Source organism: Bos grunniens, chromosome 6 (assembly GCF_055505025.1).
Source record: "Bos grunniens cultivar Pamir isolate PY7600 chromosome 6, Bosgru_T2T1.0, whole genome shotgun sequence".
NCBI lineage: Eukaryota > Metazoa > Chordata > Mammalia > Artiodactyla > Bovidae > Bos > Bos grunniens.
In genome coordinates, this window is record NC_141170.1 from 104,797,713 (window position 1) to 104,813,345 (window position 15,633).

At 38.8% G+C, this 15,633-nt stretch overlaps 1 long non-coding RNA gene across 22 annotated transcripts in view; it reads right to left on the minus strand.

The window, feature by feature from the left end:
- LOC147371147 (uncharacterized) overlaps positions 1–15,633 on the minus strand; it is a 552,664-nt gene that overhangs the window by 303,686 nt on the left and 233,345 nt on the right. For 4 of the 22 annotated variants that reach the window (XR_015165871.1, XR_015165918.1, XR_015165912.1 and 1 more), the window contains 2 exons: positions 11,536–11,655; positions 7,625–9,923 (listed from right to left, as the gene is read on the minus strand). The exons of 7 other annotated variants lie outside the window; for them this stretch is intronic. This is a non-coding gene — a long non-coding RNA (uncharacterized LOC147371147). Of the gene's footprint in view, positions 1–7,623; positions 9,924–11,535; positions 11,656–15,633 lie in introns of those variants that run through there. 11 more of the 22 variants (XR_015165895.1, XR_015165904.1, XR_015165913.1 and 8 more) reach the window with 6 other exon arrangements.

Below are 15,633 nucleotides of genomic sequence, written 5' to 3' on the forward strand. Positions count from 1 at the left end.
AGAGTACATCATGAGAAACACTGGGCTGGAGGAAGCACAAGCTGGAATCAAGATTGCTGGGAGGAATATCAATAACCTCAGATATGCAGATGACACCACCCTTATGGCAGAAAGTGAAGAGGAACTAAGGAGCCTCTTGATGAAAGTGAAACAGGAGAGTGAAAAGGTTGGCTTAAAGCTCAACATTCAGAAAACGAAGATCATGGCATCTGGTCCCATCACTTCATGGGAAATCGATGGGGAAACAGTGGAAACAGTGTCAGACTTTATTTTGGGGGGCTCCAAAATCACTGCAGATGGTGACTGCAGCCATGAAATTAAAAAATGCTTACTCCTTGTAAGGAAAGTTATGACCAACCTAGACAGCATATTAAAAAGCAGAGGTATTACTTTGCCAACAAAGGTCCGTCTAGTCAAGGTTATGGTTTTTCCAATGGTCATGTATGGATGTAAGAGGTGGACTATGAAGAAAGCTGAGGGCCGAAGAATTGATGTTCTCAACTGATGCTCTTGAACTGATGCTCTTGAGAGCCCCTTGGACTGCAAGGAGGTCCAACCAGTCCATCATAAAGGAGATCAGTCCTGAGTGTTCATTGGAAGGACTGACGCTGAGGCTGAAACTCCAATACTATGGCCACCTCATGCAAAGAGCTGACTCATTTGAAAAGGCCCTGATGCTGGGAGGAATTGGGGGCAGGAGGAGAAAGGGACGACAGAGGATGAGATGGCTGGATGGCATCACCGACTCGATGGACATGAGTCTGAGTGAACTCTGGGAGTTGGTGATGGACAGGGAGGCCTGGCATGCTGCGATTCATGGGGTCGCAAAGAGTCGGACACAACTGAGCAACTGAACCAACTGAACTGAACTGAATGTCATAAAACTATGTTATATATACAGATGTAAGACTGTGACACTGTTCTGGTGGGCTTCTATTTCTCTGTTTGATTTCTGTATTTATCTTCCTTGAGATTTGCTGAGATTTTCAAGTCTGTGTTTTTGTGTTTTTTTAATCAGTTCTAGAACATACTCAGAAATTTTCCTTTCAAATACACTTATTTCCAATTTTCTCTTTCTCTTGTTGTCATTAAGAGTTTGCTATCATTTCTGCTGTGCTTTTAAGAAGTCTCGGGGTTAGAAATCCTGATGCTTTAGTCTTTTGTTTTACATAGGCTTAAATTTTGCCAAATGTTTTGAGGAGAGATTAATTGTATGTCTGAGATGACTCAGGTCTCCAATTTTGCTATTCCAGTCCTATGCAACTGACATGGAGTTGTAAGCATTTAAGTTTAAAGTTCCTTTCCCATCAGATTGCTATGATGTGAAAATCATCTGTCTAAAAATTGAACCAATAGAAATGAATTATAAAACAGCAAAAGAAAAAAAAATGCAGGAAGACTGAGAACGATGACATTGATTGAATCCCTGGCCTCAGTGATACTTGAAACTAGTACTATCCCTCATCTTTTCAATTATGTGAGTCAATAAATCTCATTTTTCCTAATTTAGCTTATGATCACTTGAAGCTGAAATAATCCTGACAGGTATAATCAGGCGATTGACATTTGCCATATGGCATTTTTCAATACATTTTATCTTTTTACCCTTTTCTTCAAGTGAAAATCACTGTCTTTTTCTTCTTCCACCAGAATGAATTAAAACATATTTAAATATACCTCAGCAATCCCAACAGAAATACATTTATATAAGAGACTTAGAGGACTCTGAAGAAAATACATGTCTACCTAAAAAAAAGATAAAATAGGCATAAGCGTAGTTCAGAAACAGAAATTGGGGTTTTGAGGAAAAAGTAATTCTTAGTAGTTGATTAGATGGTTCAGGGTGCTCGGGGGGGACACCATTTGGGAATTTTCAGCAATAACCAGTGGTGGAGGAGTTGCTGGTGGCTATGATCAAAATTACTAGACAAGAAAAGGAACAAGTGAAATAACAATTTTCAGGGGCTTCCCTGATGGTCCAGTGGTTAAGAATCCACCTTACAATGCAAGGTACACCAGTTCCCTCCCTGGTCCAGGAAGATCCCACGTGCTGCAGAGCAACTGAGCCCATGGGCCACAACTACTGAGCCCGTTCTCCAGAGCCTGAGAGCCACAACTAGTGAGCCCACGCACTGCAACTACTGAAATCCAAACACCTGCAGTCCGTGCTTCACAACAAGAGAGAGGCCACAGCGAAGAGAAGCCTCTGCACCACAATGATGAGTAGCCCTCTCTCTCTGCAACTAGAGAAAGCCAGCATGCAGCAACGAAGACTCACCACCACCAAAAAATAACAACAAATAAATAAACTTAAAAAAAATAAAAAGATGATTATTACTAAAAGTGATCTCCTTTTGTACTCCAGCCTAGGATGCTGGAGGAACCCTGGTTTACTGCATTCTGTTACTGGCTCTGACTTGTTGCACGATGATGGTGGGCTAACTTGTATCTCTTAGCATCCCCAGAATCTAACATTATTTTGCACATAATAGGTTTATGAATGCTTTCAGAAAGACATCCATGTAAAGGGAAGAGGCATTAGATTGAAAATAAAAAGATAAATATTCTATCCCCAGGGTCACCAAATACATCTTTCATGACTCTGGTTAAGTCACATAACATCTCAAAGTTTCTGTTTTCTATATATCTGCTATGCCTGGCTGAGTGATGAGAAAGATGAAATAAAAATGAGTATGGCAAAGTACTCTGTAAACTATAATATGCTTTCCAAATGTAAAGGGTTAATAACATCATTAATGCTGATAATGTTCAAACTTACACATTTATGTTGTGTAATTTCTGTTTAAAAAGTCAGAAAGCTGATTAAAGTTGCAAGTGTATTCGAAGGTTTAAAAATCTTATTCAGATCATTTTGAAGAACCTACAAGATACAAATAGGCTTTATAGGGTCATATATTCCTTTATGGAATTCACTATGAATTTACCAACTCTCCCCATTGAACATACCAATTCTACCTATTTTCATCTATTTTCCCCCCTTTTCTTCTTTCTATACTCTCAAATATGGACGTATTCACTAATGCAGAAGCTCCCCAAATCCCATTATTTAGAGATTTGTATGGAGGTTTCATTAGATGGACACAGTTAATTAAATCAATTGGCCATTGGTAACTAAACTCGATCTCCAACCCCTCTCCTCTCCCTGAAGGTTGGGAGGAAGGACTAATCCTCTAATTCCAAGATTAGTGTTTCTGGTGACCGGCCTCCATCCTGAAGCTATCTAGCCCCACCCCCATGTAGCATCTCATTAGCATACTGCTGCTGCTAAGTCGCTTCAGTCGTGTCCGACTCTGTGCGACCCCAGAGACAGCAGCCCACCAGGCCCCGCTGTCTCTGGGATTCTCCAGGCAAGAACACTGGAATGGGTTGCCATTTCCTTCTCCAATGCATGAAAGTGAAGAGTGAAAGTGAAGTCGCTCAGTCGTGTCTGACTCTAGCGACCCCATGGACTGCAGCCTATCAGGCTCCTCTGTCCATGGGATTTTCCAGACAAAAGTACTGGAGTGGGGTGCCATTGCCTTCTCCGCATTAGCATACAGAGGACAGTAAATTCTAAGGATTTTTCAGAGCTCTGTGCCAGGAACGAGGTACAAAGACCACATGTTTATTTTTTTTTTTTTATGATATCACAATAGAAACAAATATCACCTCTGACATGTGCATTATGCAGTTATCCCTTATTTAACCGTGAATCATCTAACAGAGAAATTATAATTCACTCTAAAAAGAAAAGTTTGAAATATTACATCATTTAATCCCTAGTAGTAGTCTGGATAAAATTTTATAAACTGTACCCATGGCTAAATGTAATTCATCAGCTATCTGAAGCAGATCAGTACAAGCAAATTTAATGCCGTAACCTTGAGCTGATTTTTTTAAATTTATTTTAATTGGAGGCTAATTACTTTACAATATTGTGGTGGTTTCTGACATACATTGACATGAATCAGCCATGGGTATAAATATGTCCCACGATCCTGACCCTCCCTCCCACCTCCCTCCCCACCCCATCCCCCTGGGTTGTCCCAGTGCACCAGCTTTGAGTGCCCTGCTTCATGCATCAAACTTGCACTGATCATCTATTTTACATATGGTACTATACATGTTTCAGTGATATCCTTTCATATCATCCCAACCTCGCCTTCTTCCACATAGTCTAAAAGTCTGTTCTTTACATCTGTGTCTCTTTTGCTGTCTCCCATATAGGGTTGTCATTACTATCATTCTAAATTTCATATATAAGCATTAATATACTGTATTGGTGTTTCTCTTTCTGGCTTACTTCACTGTATATAATAGGCTCCAGTTTCACCCACCTCATTGGAACTAACTCAAATGCGTTCTTTTTTTATAGCTGAGTGATATTCCATTGTGTATATGCACCACAGCTTTCTTATCCATTCATCTGCCAATGGACATCTAGGTTGCTTTTATGTCCTAGCTATTGTAAACAGTGCTGTAATGAACATTGGGGTACATGTGTCTCTTTCAATTCTGGTTTCCTCAATGTGTACGCCCAGCAGTGGGATTGCTGGGTCATATGGCAGTTCTATTTCCAGTTTTTTAAGGAATCTCCACACTGTTCTCCATAGTGACTGTACTAGTTTACACTCCCACCAACAGTGTAAGAGGGTTCCCTTTCTCTACCACACCCTCTCCAACATTTATTGTTTGTAGACTTTTTGATGGCAGCCATTCTGACCATCATGAGATGGTACCTCAGTGTGGTTTTGATTTGCAGTTCTCTGATAATGAGTGATATTGAGCATTTTTTCATGTGTTTGTTAGCCATCTGTATGTCTTCTTTAGAGAAATGACTTTTTAAATATATTGATTGGAAAGCCAGGTTAAAGATAAATAACATAGGCACAGATGTATTTATTTGATCATTTCTCACCAAACATTCAGCAACTAAATCATGCATGCATATGACATGCTCAGTCATGTCCAACTCTTTGTGACCCCATAGACTGTGGCCCACCAGGCTCCTCTGTCCATGGAATTTTCCAGGCAAGAATACTGGAGAGGTTTCTATTTTCTACTTCAGGTGATCTTCCTGACCCAGGGATCAAACCCTCATCTCGTGTCTCCTACTCTGGCAGGCAGATTCTTTACCACTGAGCCACTTGGGAAGCCTAACTAAACCATGTGAATATATAATTTTTACCCATCACCTTGATAAAAGTTTAATTCAATGTTAGTGAAGGTGTGGGAAAATAAATACTCATATATCTTAATGCTGTAGGGTAGAACAGTAAAGAATTTGAGGAATTCAATTTGGCAGTACTTAATAAAATGTTTAAGGGCTCCCTTGGTGGATTAGTGATAAAGAACCCGTCCGCCGATGCAGGTTCGGTCCCTGGGTTGAGAAGATCCCCTGCAAAAGGAAATAGCAACCCACTCCAGTCTTGCCTGGGAAATCCCATGGATAGAGGAGCCTGGCAGGTTACAGTCCATGGGGCCACAAAGAAGTAGAACACGACTTAGCTGCTAAACAACAATAAAATTTAATGTGCAAACACATTTTAACCCAGCCATTCCTTCTAAATACATATTCTTCAGATATATTTCCACGTGTGCAAATTTCTGTAATAATATTATTTTTATTAATTACAGGGGTGAAAACGTGAAAACACTCTAAGCATCTGGCTATAGTTCAGATGATTGCTAGTACCCATTTGGTACATACTTAGCACTTAAAAAGAATATGATAAAGTCTTGTCACTATCTCAATGATAGTCTGACAAATGAAAAATCAAGCTGAAAACACTGTTTAGAATAAGACCCTTATAATATTAACGAAAAAGTAATAACTATACATGACATGGAGAAGGCAATGGCACCCCACTCCAGTACTCTTGCCTGGAAAATCCCATGGACGGGGGAGCCTGGTAGGCTGCAGTCCATGGGGTCGCTGGGAGTCGGACACGACTGAGCGACTTCACTTTCACTTTTCACTTTCATGCACTGGAGAAGGAAATGGCAACCCACTCCAGTGTTCTTGCCTGGAGAATCCCAGAGACAGCGGGGCCTGGTGGGCTGCCGTCTATGGGGTCGCACAGAGTCGGACATGAGTGAAGTGACTTAGCAGCAGCATACATGACATATGCTCAAAAATTAATTATATTATATATCTCACATAATATTGTTAAAAATAATTACCCCTCTGTGAGGGAGCAAATAACAAAAACTCACTTTTATTCTATGTTAGTTTTTTGGTTTAAATTTGTATAATGAAATTGTAGTCATGTGTTATTTTGTGAGTCATTTATATCTGAATATTCCTGTAAGACAAAATAATCCTCAGATTCATCCAACCTATTCACATGCAGGCAATGCCCCCTAAAGTCCTGTGAGCATGACTTTCCAGGTGGCAGCAGGGCCCATCTGCACTCTACCATACAAGTGCTCCAGCAGGTCCTGGAGTACCAATAAATTTGAGACACCTGATTTCCTGCCATTAGCCTTTGAGACTACCCTGCCACTGCCAACCTGCGCAGTTAATTCATTTATCATCTGGATTTGTCATTCACATCACAGTATCTCTTCTCCTACTCACTCTTCTGCACGTTCTCATTCTACCTGAACATTTTCCCACCTCTGCTTGTACCACGGAGTCAAACCTGCATTTGAATCTTAGCTCTGCCACTATTTGCGTAGAATAGGGCAAGTCACTAGAATTCCATGAAGTCTAGTTTCTTCAAATATGAAATTATGAAGATAACGTCTGCCTTCCACTATTACTGTTAGCGTATTGCGTGTGCAGTATAGTGCTGGATTCCTATTTAGAGTGAAAAACTAACAGCACCTATTATTATCTTTCTCTGGCTCAGCCATCTCCTTCCTTGGTTCAGGGACCCCATAACGCATCAATTCCAAAGCTCCTGAACACTCTATGCCTGCTCTGCTGACCCTAACTTCTGTCAACAGGGAAGCATGACAGAAAATTTCTACAGGAGCCACGTTACTCGGTCTTAACTGCTCAAATTCTATGGCAGCAGTGCCATTACATACATTGTGTTCCAGAGGCTGAAAGATTAAAAAATACTAACACTTCCTTATAACCAAAGCAACATGGGATCATGAGTGCATCCTGTTTTTGTCCTGAATGCCAGGAAAGAGACATACAGAAGAGTGAGCAGAAAGGTAAACAAAATGTTTTTCTTATGCGTATAAAACAAGAAATGATAGGAGGATATAGAATGAGCAAGTATTAAGAAAAACAACTACCAAGATGAATCAAGCTTCCTCTGGGTCACCTCATATGAAGGCATATACAATTCTTCTTTCTGAAACACTATTTACCTAAAGCCACATTGCAGGTATGGTTACCACTTTCCATGACATGCAGAAACACATCTGAATTTGATTCTGTAAAGCATGTAATTTAAACACTGGCACAACACTGTAAGTCAGTCCATAAAATCTGAGTTGTAGGGTCTAATACATAGGTGAAATCACATGATGATGAAATTGTTTCAACTACTCAGGTAACTTTATCCCAAACCACACTATGGTTACTATCATATTCAAGTGCTATTTTCCAGTGAAGTACTGCTTCTCGCGGCTTTTTTGTTTTTCTCATTGTAAATAAATTCAAGAGCACTACAACCACATATGAAACTGTACATTTTAAGGCTTTATTTACAAATTCATGCTTAAAATAATGTTGATTTGTTGCTACCACTGTGAAAAACTTTTAAATTACATATAAGTGGTCACATCTTTGAACAAGAAAGGCATGGCTCAAAAATACTTTAAAGACACCCAACAGCACTAAACTGAACGTGAATCCTGTGGGCTAAGTGTATGGGTTACCAGTCAAAACAGATGCCATCCTCCATCGTAACGGGTGTCTTTGCTGGTATTCTTCACATTGCTATTATGAGAGCTCTTAATAGTCAAAGACATCTTCATCTGAAGCTTTTTTCTAGACAACATATCCTATTTAATAAACTAGGTGCAAAGATCTTTTAAACTGTTCTGGATTTTCTTTAGCTTTTAAATAAATTCTGCATAAAAATCTACATCAGAACAATTTCACCCAGGTGAAAATATATGAAGAAAATAAAAATGGTCTTTCTCTCATTCCTTCATATTTCCCCCTGCCCCTCCTAGATATAATAACCTATTTCCGAGGTAATACATATAATTCTGTGACAAATCCACTTCAGCCTTGGTAATGCCCTTCGTTTTGACTTCAAAACATTCACTGGCTCTCGTGGATTTGTACTATTTAACACCCAGATAAAGGTAAGCTGCCTTTTTTAATAACAATGGATTACATTTCTCGTTACATTCTCTTATTCAATTGGATTTTTTCAATTTCAGCACATCTATTCTAGGGGAGAAATGTAATGTCAGTTCTGAGAATAATTGTAGTTATTAGAAAAGTAAACAGGAGGGAACACAAAGTAACATAAACTGAAATTATCTGATTAAATTACTATAAAAGGCTAGTATTTCCATGGAAAAGCAAAGCATCGATGTGCTCTATATTTTACCTCTCCTTTTGCTGTTATAGGACTATGTAACAGCTTGTATCTTCTCATAATCAAATATATAGAGAGAGGATGTGGCGATATTTTAAATAGAAATAAAAATGTGGATCATGTGCAATGAAAGAGATACTGTGGCATTTTATGTTTAGAGCCTGGTCTGATAGTTCCTAGACTAAAAACTGTCTTACTTTTAAGGATGTTCTTCTGAATACTAATTCCAGATTACACCTCAGGGTTTTCAGATGCACTAGTCCTTATATTCTGATAACATGGCTAAGTCCATTAAAACTTACTTTGATTGTGCCGTGCTCACACACATGCAAATAAAACTACTTTATTAAGACCTGTTCTACTCAATTTGAGCCATTAAAAATGCCATCCATTCACTGATATTTCAAGTTGCTTACTTAAATTACTTAAATACTACCATAATAATAAGATTAACTATGATGTTTCCAGGGTCCATATGACATACACAGTACCAACCATTTTACCTAAAGTTTTGCATAAAACTCCATGCATTCTGCAGGATAGGTTTGCTGACCTCTTTTCCAGGTAACAAAACTAAGACCCACAGAGGTGAAGTGTCTTATTCCAAACAGCTCAGCTAACTAGCTTAAGCAGTTCTTGAACCTAGTCAACCCAGTTCCAAAGCGTATGATCACTCCAGTGCACCTCTCACATTCCTGCTTTCAATCCTGAGACCTGAACCCAAGCATTGCGCTAGCTCAGCACCCAGCACAGTGCCCAACATCCAGTGATTGCTTAGTAAGTGGTCAATGAAAGAATGAATGAATATATAAATGAACAAAAGATTAGTCTTGGTATAATACAGACTATGGCCCACAACTTTGAAATATACTATCATAGTTTCTTAAAGTCAGCATGCAAAATCATGGAAGTATAAATCAATTAAAAATAAATCTCATTAAAATCACATTTATAGCAGCATATTTCTACTTGGAAAAGATACTTCTACTTAAAGTATGTTACCCATACTTTAAGGTAATAAGCATATGTGATCTAATATATGTACATACATTACAGTCTGAGAAACTGGGCATATTGATGTCTTTGTTTTCACTCAAGTTCAAAGTTAATTATGATTTGTTAATGGAACATTCCCTTTTTGCTGTGTCAGAATTAAAGTAGTGTATTTCACCTTCATTCCTTTTTCAAAGAAGGCAATGTTTAAATCTGATATTTGGGTTTAAATCATGTTTTCCGACCAACATTCCTTTGGAGAGCAGAATGCAATATTCAGTATTTCCAGGCATGCTGTTGTTGGACAGATCCCATAGCAATGAACCTGAAGACTGGCAGGATGAAAGAGGAAGAGTTCAGAAGGGACAAAGCCAAGATGCCAAGATGGAAGGAGAGGAGAGAGGAAGGTGGTGGCGGCTGGGGAAGGGGGGAGAGACAGAGAGATTTGTATTAGTCTTAATACCTTGTGACAGCCATGTAGAATGACATAATCCTGTTTTGTAGGACTATTTTGTTAAAATAATAAGAATATTGTGTTTGCCTTCTTTAAAACATTTCATAACAGTGTACCAACAAAAGATATGGAGACCCTCCTGTTTCATTTCCTGCCTTCATAGAATGTTGTGTTACTAAAATATTTTTATTACGGCAAAACCTGAAGCAATATAAAATGTTTGCTTGAGGATTTATTTGAGTCCCTTTAAGCTGAACTTCTGTAATGAAATCTATTTACAGACATTCCACAGTGGCCTATGGTTACTAGCTTATGCAAATGAAGTGTGACCCTGGGAATAAACCTCTTGCCCCCTCATCATCCTCCCTGGCTTCAAAGGTCTCCAGGCAATCACTTTTTTAAGTGAAGAGATTTTTAAGCTGAATTGAAATAGAAAGAGAGGGAACATAACTTGATGCCCAATACTCACACAACCCAACCATTTGCCATCTACTATTTTCCCATAAATATTTAGACACTAATTTATAAATCCATTTGGGATAAATGTGTTAGTGTGTAACGATTTTTTTTTCAGCCTCTTCTTCTACTTTGAATCCTAGAAACTAGAGACCAATATCAATCAATAGTCATTTACTCTAACTTCATTTCTTACTTCTTAAACTAAGGGTCACTAGATTGGGACAGAATTGGTTTAGTGATAATAAAATCTTCTCAGCTGATTCTATTAGCACTGAAAATATATTTGTGCTGAGCACAAGAATAATCAAAGTAATTAGAAAGACTGCACAACTCCAGGAGTATAATAACTGTAATTTGGATATATCAGTGTTAGGAATATAGGAATATATTGATTTTTATAAGCAATTTTTTAATGGATCAAATATTTAGAGAAGGGTAACGGAAGTGGATAATTGATTGCATTTTCAGATGTATTAGTGGGAAAGAGCAGTCAAAAATTTTTGAATGGCAATCACCATACCAAAGTACATAATTTTAGGGGGTTCCTTCCTCTTGGATGATATCTTGAAAAAAAAGTTATTTTTTGTGGAGAAAATGTTTAAACTCCAGATGGCTAGTGGATTCAAATCAGTTCCTAGAGGGCCCAGAGACCTCAAGGTCAAAGTGTCATCACAAGATATTGTCAAAATTTAGAAACAAGTCCAGGATACTCTGGAAACTGTAAGCCAAGAGGTCTCCTCTGCAATATTTCAAGGGATGGCAAACCACAGATTACTAACTTTTTGACCTGGCCAAATGACATGACAAAGTTAGAGTGCAAGAAAATGTTGTCAATTCCCTGTGAATCTACTTATATATATTTATATAAATACATTTATATATATTTACACACACATATATATTATTTATATATTTTATATATTAAATTTATATCTTTTATTTATAAATTTATATATAAATTTATAGGAAATTATATATACATATATATTTTTTAATATATAATAACATTAATTATATATATACATATAAATTCTCTACTTAAGTCTTCTGAATCCTTGCTATTTTTAATGAAATATAGAGCTTTATTAACTAGTGATTCAGTAGTAAAGAATCTACCTGCCAATGCAGGAGACACAGGTTCGATCCCTGGGTCAGGAAGATCCCCCGGAGAAGGAAATGGCAAACCACTCCAATATTCTTGCCAGGGAAGTCTCATGGACCGAGGAACCCGGCAGGCTACAGTACATGGGGTCACAAAAGATCAGACATGATTTAGTGACTAAACCACTACAACAAAATGTTATTTAAACTAGCTTATCGTTATTCGTGTTCTGAATTGTGCAAAAATCATTAAATTTATATCATGGGATTTTATTTTAGATGGTTTATGTTGAATAGTCACTATTTGGCATAGGTGACTAGTTATGCCTTGAAATGTGTAAGTCTCTGCAAAATCCTTGCTTTTAAAGGGGTCAAGGACCTCAAGACCATAACCATCTGCCTGGAAAAATTTGAATAGGCTCCAGAATGGGGCTAACAATCCTGAATGCTTGGCCAGCAACAAATGAATGAAAGGTGGGGAAGTAATAAATTATGTCCCCAAAACAGATGCCAGAAATCGGTACTACAACTCTGAAGGTCACAATAAGTAATGTCTTAAAGTTTGTTGTACTTGTGAATATTATTAAGTTGAAGAGGAAACATGCATGAGACCAGAAATATGGGAAATGATATAATAGAACTATGATCAGTAATTAAGAAGAAACTGTAGTGGATTTCCCCAGTGGTCCAATGTTAAGCCATCACCTTCCAATGAAGGGGATGTAGGTCCAATCCCTGGTGGGGGAGCTAAAATCCCACATACCTCAGGGCCAAAAACAAAACAACAAAACAAAATATAAAATAGATACAATATTGTAAGAAATTCAATAGAGACTTTAAAAAATGGTTCACATCAAAAAAATCTTAAAAAAAACAAACTGTAGCATACCAAGCTAAAATCAACTAAAAATTTTAATACTAGAGACACTAAAAACCCAATGGAGAAAAAAAAATCAAAGAACTCAACCTGTGGAAAGTAGGAAATCCAGTAGAAAACATGCAAACATTAAAAGAAAACATTCCTTTAAAAAATAACTCAGCATTCATACACACCAAAGATTCCCTTTGGAAGCATTTCCTCAGATACTTACCTGTCAAATTTTTAAATTTCAAGAAATAAGAAAGATTGGAATATAATCCCAACTGTGGATATTGGTCTTCAGACTGAGAAGCCAGTAGGAGGGTCCTCAAAGATAAAGAGGTACTCTTAACAAGAGCGGCAAAAAAAAAAAAAAAAAATAGATAACAGAATTTAAAATGGCAATATCCTTTGGAAGGACAATAGAAAGTCCAAGTTCAAGTTCCATGGAATGGTCATAGTCTCGCACTTTTTTAAGATCCTGGCCACTATGGCAGAAGACACATCTCGTGTCTCACACAGTTTCAGAAATCCCTGTTCTGAACCACATTTACACAACAAGTAGTAAAACAGGATCCCTACCAGCAAAGCCCTGGGATGTGTCAACCTTACCAGTTCTGCGTACAACTCATCACCAAACAACATTCCCTAAAGAATAATGACCCAGGCTATTTTTCCACAGTGGGTTTAAAAATCTCAAAGAACAAAGGCAGAGGGAAAGCTCTAAAAATTCACAGAAATGTACCATCAGTGCAGATGGCCAGAAAATAATGGCAGACCACAGAGGAGAGTATTTGAGGAAAGGATTTACCTCTTTGGGCCAAACCACACATGGAGAGGGCAGTGTGCTTGGGGCCCAAGCATTTCAGCCCACGCCCCTTCAGCAAGCCAAGAGCATTCTGATACTGTTAGGTCATAGGTACCACTTCAGGGGCCACAAGAACCTAATGTTTTCTTCTTAACCAATAGAAAGATGCAAAATACAGTTGCCTTCTTGGTAGATGAATCCCAGCTAGGGGGCACTGAGGTCCTGGGAGACTAATATGAAAAGTAGCTTGTGCTTTTTGACTATATTTGTGAAAGATGCTCCATTCCTTTGTAAGTAAAGCTGTTACTTAGGAGATGGTAGAGTACTGTTGCCTGGAAAATCCCATGGACGCAGGAGCGTGGTAGGTTGTAGTCCGTGGGGTCGCTAAGAGTCGGACATGACTGAGAGACTTCACTTTCACTTTTCACTTTCATGCATTGGAGAAGGAAATGGCAGCCCACTCCAGTGTTCTTGCCTGGAGAATCCCAGGGACAGGAAGCCTGGTGGGCTGCCGTCTATGGGGTCACACAGAGTCGGACACAACTGAAGCGACTTGGCAGCAGCAGTAGCAGCAGCAGCAGCAGAGCAACTTCATATAAAGTCCAGGACCATGGTGGCTCCAACCAGGCTCTTACAGGAGTAAACAGCTATGAATCCCGAAGTGAAGGGCAAGTCTTGGCTATTAGCTCAGGGTTGAACAAAGAATGGAGGCATTTCTGGGAGTAGGATATTGGATGCAATAAGTGGCACTAGTGGTAAAGAACCCGCCTACCAATGCAGGAGACTTAAAAGATGTGGGTTAGATCCCTGCAGTGGAAAGATCCCCTGGATGAGAGCACCTCAACCCACTCCAGTGTTCTTGCCTGGAGAATCCATGGACAGAGGAGCCTGGTGGGCTATGGTCCATAGGGTCGCAAAGAGCCAGACATGACTAAAGTGACTTCACATGCACGTACATGTCATTGAAGCCTTTCAAACCAGTGCCTAGGCTGAAGTGACTGGCAACTAAACATATGCATAGGGACTCTCTCCTGCAGAATGAGTAGGCATCCAGCAAAAAAGTGCAGACAAGTCTAAGAGTGAAACCATTTGGACAAGGGAGGCAAAGTGAGCTGAACAAATTTTCCTGTTCCCTGTATGCCTTGTTTGAGAAGTAAGACTAGCTTGCCCTTTAGCCTTAAGAATTTACAGGGCTTCTTGGGCAATTAAGGAGGTGGTATACTAAGAAGGCAGATAGGTACTTAAGTGATTAGAATATGTTCTAAATTTATGAAGCAGGGCATACTGCTTACAAAACGATTATCAGTCTCTCTTCAAGGCTTATATCATATTCATCATAATTGCACCTTCATTCTCACAACTTTCTATTTTCAAGGTGGTTATACATCAAATAATACATTATTTGAAATATCTTTCCTTAACTGCATATTTTGATTCTCTCCACAAATACATGAAAAGTGAAAGTGAAAGTCACTCAGTCGTGTCCAACTCTTTGCAACGCCATGGACTATACAGTCCATGGAATTCTCCAGGCCACAAATACATATCTAGTTTCTAATAAGAAACTACTGATACAAACTTCCATTAACAGTCACCTTCCCTATTCATTACAGCACCTATCTTCAACTGACAAATTATGCTTTACTTCCTGTGGTTACATTGAATTCCAAAATATAAAATACAAATTCCAATTTCCTTTCAGTAATGTCTTCCAAGATTAAATTCACCCGTGGTTCAGTGGTAAAGAATACACAGGTTCCATCCCTGGGTGGGGATGATCCCCTGGAGTAGGAAATGGCAACCCACTCCAGTATTTTTGCCTGGAAAATTCCATGGACAAAGGATCCTGGAAGTCTACAGTTCATAGGGTCACAAAGAGTCTGATATGACTAAGCACACAGACACATAATGTTTTTCAAAGTGTTGTTAACCTCCCTACAAAATTAGTTTTACTTCAGCTTGAAACCAACTGCATTTTCAGGGGATACTGAAACACAACAGAGATCCTACTGCGTTGTACAATCTCTTTTTGAAACAACCGTGTTTTAAATTAACTTTAATATATATATATATATATATATGTATGTATGTACACGGGCTTCCCAAGTGCCACTGGTGGTACAGAACCCTCCTGCCAATGCAGGGGACATAAGAGACGTGGGTTAGATCCCCGGGTCTGCAAGATCCCCTGGAGGTGGGCATAGCGACCCACTCCAGTATTCTTACCTGGAGAATCCCATGGACAGAGGAGCCTGGTGGGCTACAGTCCACGGGGTCGCAGAGAGTTGGACACAATTGCAGAGACTAAGCGAGCACACATGTATGTATATATGTATGTACACATACGTATGTATGTATGGTTTTTTTAACTGAACTTGCAACGATCCCTAGGAAGAGATGAACAATTGGACACTAGGCACAAGATATGCCTGACACCAAGCAGCAG